The sequence below is a fragment of the Otolemur garnettii genome, unplaced genomic scaffold, assembly GCF_000181295.1.
Source record: "Otolemur garnettii isolate 467f Iridium unplaced genomic scaffold, OtoGar3 scaffold00018, whole genome shotgun sequence".
NCBI lineage: Eukaryota > Metazoa > Chordata > Mammalia > Primates > Galagidae > Otolemur > Otolemur garnettii.
In genome coordinates, this window is record NW_003852413.1 from 8,033,769 (window position 1) to 8,038,817 (window position 5,049).

The window sequence follows — 5,049 nt, forward strand, 5'->3', positions numbered from 1 at the left end:
GGGAATTCCACCAAGGTTCCCAATCACAGTTACATGGACGTCACAAGCCTAAATCTCAGGGCCTACAATTTCCCCATTCAGACCCTGACTTTGGCATGGGAGACTTGCTAAGTCTGAGAATTCAAGCTTCTCTGAAGCTCTGCGTCCCTGAAAATTAGATACTGAGTCTGGTTTTCAGCCTGATTGGTCTTTCAGCTCTGGGAGATAAGAACTTCACTGCCAAAGAGGTCCTCTGGTTTTTATTCTTTGGTCTGGATTGGTGATTAGCCAATGTGGGTCTGTTGTTCTCTCTCTGCTGCACCTGTGGCTCCCAGAAATAGCCTCTCAACTCCACAATCCTTATAAATTACTGTCTCTGCTATAATACTCAAGTGCCAGAAATATTACAAAATTCAGTACCTCCCCTTCCAACTATAAGCTGTCACAGAAATTACATTGCTCCCACATGTCAGGAACCATTGATTCTTCCCCTGCTCATGCTGGCAGGTTGTCCAATTCCAGAACCCCTTCTCCCGGCACCAACTCTTTTAAGTCAGATCCCTAGTGGTTCTCAAAGTGTAGTCCTTGTACCAGCAGCATCAGCATCACCTGGGAACTTTCTAGAAACACAAATTATGGGCCCTTCCCTAGACCAACTGAAACAGAAACTCTGAGTAGGAGGCCCAGCAGGCCCTGTAGGTGATCTTCATATATGTTAGATGTTGAAAATCATGGCCCTGAAAGAGGACCATATTCTTTTATGACAAAGTTTAGGATGCATTTTTACATGTTATTTAATGTGATAGCCACAACCCTAGAAGTAACATCAGCCCTGTATTGTATACAAGGCCACACAAGAGTAGCCTGTGCTGGGACTCGAATCCCAGTTGCCTGACTCCTCAAAGAGGAGCCTGAGATAAGAATCCTGGTAAAAGTAATTTCTGCAGGAGGAGGTGGAGAGGAATGAGAAACGCAGAATGAGGCAGGAAAAAAGGCAGGTGAGGCTGTGGCATCTGCTAAAGTTCTGCCTCAGCCCCCAGGGAGCTCTGGATCATAAATGCTACCATAAAGTTGTCCTCCCTTGAGACAATAAGGCCCCCTTTGTACATCTGTTATCAATTAGCCATCAGCTAAGGGACCCCCTGCCAAGGGACGTTGAGGAATATTTCCAGGCATCTCCAGGTGAGGCCACTCCAAGAAGCCAGAAACAGTTCTCTGAGGACAGACAGCTGTGACCTGTCAGCAGCCAAGCCCTTGGGAGAAGGGCACTAGGCCTGGTCGAGGCACCATGTCTCTGGTTGGGGGCCTAGCGCTATCTCCTGCCAAATGCCCAGAGCTTATTAATTTTCCTCAAAGCATAAACACACAATGAGGCAGTGTGGGGGATGGAAAATGCCCTCAGAAAAAAGTCAGGCAACTGGGATTGGAGTCCCAGCACCAGGCTACTCTTGTGTGGCCTTGTATACAATACGGGGCTGATGGTACTGCTAGGGTTGTGGCTGTCAAATTAAATAACATATGTAAAAATGCATCCTAAACTTTGTCATAAAAGAATATTATACCCTTTATGCTTTCTGTTGAATGGAAAAGAAGTACATCGTTTGCCTATGGTAATGAGAATTTCTTACAGGAGTAGAATAGCTGAGACACAGGGGTGAGTGTTTTTATCTTTACCTAGATACTACCAATTGCTCTATAAAACAATTACGTCCATTTACACAGTGCCACCCACAGCCTAGGAGAGTCCGCACTGCTTTACCACCCGGCCAGTTCTCCCTCATTTATTATGGCCAGTCCAGTGGGTCTGAGGGACCCCAGCAGCAGGGAAACACACATTTAAGAACATTCTTTCCAGCCTTCTTGTCAGAGATAAAATTGGAGATAAGCCAGATGCACCTCATTAAGGGAATACAGAAATAAATTGTGCTGTGTTCATATACTGATTGCTATGTAACAGATACAATGGCTGAACTAATTTATAATATATATGCACGCACACATATATATGATACCGCTGGGTAGAAAGCGTGAGTGGTACGACATTATGTAGCATATTATGCCATTTACATATATTTTTAAAAGCACATAAAACAATACTATGTATTGTTTATAGATACACACATTTGTAATAAAAATATTAAAAATATGCACTGGCTATACACCACACTCACGACAGTAGTTACTTGGGAGGAAGGAAGGGGTAAGTCTGGAGGCACAGTGGAGTGTGACCTCATCACCGTATTTGTACAGCTTCATAAAAGAGAGCCGTCATTGAGAAAATAGGAGAAAAGTATTTGACGTTTGTTGATCCAGCATAGCAGATTCATGGCTTCTTGTACCCTTAGTACCGATTTTGTTTTTCATTTTAATTATTGCTCTAATTGCCAAGGGCCATTTCTGCAGAAGGAGGCTGAGGTTGTGGCAGCCGCTACATTTCGTTCTGCAACACAGTGGTGGGCGCTGGCGTACACACCAGTGAACAAAGTCGCCATGAACTCTGCCCTTGTGGAATACACCGCCTCCTGGGGAAGACCAACCAAGACTGCGGTCGGCACAGGATGGGAAATTAAAGGGCACAGTGAGAAAGTAAATTCACCAGGCTAAATTTAAATCAGAGCATTGGAAGGGACATTTCTGAAAGACTGATTTGAGGCTGAGACTCCTGGGAAGTAGCCAGAAGGAACTGGAGAAAATGGACTTGACCCCAGATGTAGGGGAAGATACAGGAGATGCCCCCAGGAAGGTCAGAGCCTGAATTTCGGGGGACTTGAAAGGAGCCCATGGGGAGAGCCACACAATGGGTGGAGCCTCAGGATCAGGGTGTGAAGGGGAAGAGAAGGGGTCAGTGGCATTGGCAGGGCAGGGTCGGGCAGGAATTGGCAGGCCATGGCAAGGACGTTTAGTTGTTTGTTTGAATCTTTTGAGTGATGAAGAATTTCTGCAATTTTTTTTAACTTTTTCATTATAGAATTTTTCAAACACATGCAGAAGTAGCCTCGTACCATGAAACGCTGTGTAGCCTGCTTCAATGGGGCCAATCTCTCACTTCCCTGACCCACTTGATATTATTCTGAAGAAAAACTAATACAACAGATTCTTTCATATACAAATATTATGGTAGGAATCTCCAAATGAGCAGGACTCTCTTTCAAGAAAAGAAATAACCAGAATACAATATCACACCTAAAAGAATGATAATTTCAGAAGAACATCAAATATTGAAGAGATTTAAGCAGGGGAAGCTGATCATGTGATTTACTGTTAAAAGATCATCCTGGCTGCCCTGCACAGAATAGACTTGGCGGCTGGAGAAATGGAGGCAGAGAGCTAAAAGGCCACAGTAGAGGTCCAGGTGGAACTTGGAGGAGGCTAGAGAGGACAGTGGCAAAAGAGACAGGGATGTGGAGATATTGGATCTGTTTTGGAGACAGAAGCACAGCCTTGGTGATAGGTGGGATACAGAGGGTGAGACAGGGTCTGATTGAGCAGTGAAAGTGCTATTTACTGACTAAGAGACCCCAGGTAAGCAGTGATGCGGTGGGTGGGAGTTCAGCACTGAGGATCCCGCTCTGCTCCTAAGAGTGTGCCTAGAGGGGTGATGGAAGAGGTGCCTGCCTTCCTCCAGGGCCTCCACTGCCCCCCCCCCTCCTTCACACTGCCCCTTTGCAACAGGCCCTGGGACAAGGAGACCCAGGCCGTCAGCCAGGGGAGCAAGGCAGCCACTCAGCTTTCCAGAAGGGCCACAAACTCTATATGGACAGCCAGGGGCTTCAGCCTCCTTATTTGAGAAGCAAGTTTGACCTTCCCACGCCTACATAACTCCTCCACACCCTGACCCTGAGCAAACTCTGAAACGTTCTCATGTCATGAGTAGGAAAGAAGAATGACATACTAGACCTTTAGGAAATCATACAGACAAGCTGCCCCTAAATGGGGATACATGTGACAAAGGGCATAAAAGAGACATGAGACTTGGCCAGGGGCACAGCCAGCCCACACGGTGCCTTTGGGTGAATTAGAAGGAAACTCTGCCTCTGGGCAGGGAAGCCCCTGGCACAGGGCTTTGCAAGAGGCCAATATCTTTGGGAATATGAAGAAATAGCCCTCCATTTCAAAGTGGTGCAGCCCCTTATTCAGCTGTCCTGGGGCAGCAGAAACAATCAAAACAATCATTCCCAGTGGCACAAGACTTTGTCCTTGTCCCTGGTAGATTTTAACCTGGGTACTGAGATGAGAAGCATGTTGCAATAACTGTACTATTGTGTGGCTTGACTGGTCTTTGTACACAGTGTACCCAGAAAGGAGGGAACTGGGTGGAATCAGTAGATGGGTGTAGAATGCAACCATTAGGAAAAGTCTCTCTGAAGTGGCCAGATTTGGGCTGAGCATTTAGGGAAGGGCAGAAGAAGTCATCTTCCCACTCCTCCTTCCATGGGATAAGGTAATAACCCCGTGTCCTGACAATCAAGGGAAGGGCACATTCCAGAAGGCCATAAAGGTCACTCACGGCCCATGTTGCTGAGAAGACCTGAGAATAAAGGCTGAGAGAAGGCCTTTTAGTAGAGGGGTTTTTTAAGAGCTGTGAGTCGAATGCCAGCTTTCCAGGAGTTAAGGAAGAAGCTATGTAAAGAAACAGAGGTAGAGCCTGTTTTGCATGAATTCAAGAAATTTGGCAGGAAAAGCCATGTGAGAAATGTGATGAGAGCCGGAAGAGGCAAAAGGGCCAAGTGAAGCTTTTACAAGTTGGGAAATACCTGCTTCTATTTAAAGGTGTTAAGAAAGGAGCTAGCAAAAAAAAAAGAAAGAAAGAAAGAAAGAAAGGAGCTAGCAGAAAGTCAATGACTGAACCTGCCGGGGAGAGGCGGGTACATAGAGGACAAGGATCCCTTGGGAGCTAGAAGGTCTCTCATCCCTGTTTTCTAAGCCTGAAAAGATGAAGGCTGATGACGAGGACAAATGTGGCGTGGAGCGAGGGCTCTTCCAATGTGCAGCCTTCCTCGTTTCAACCAAACCTGAGATAAGCGTGAATCAAAGCAGAACTTCTCACAATGCACTGTGCAGGCACATCAC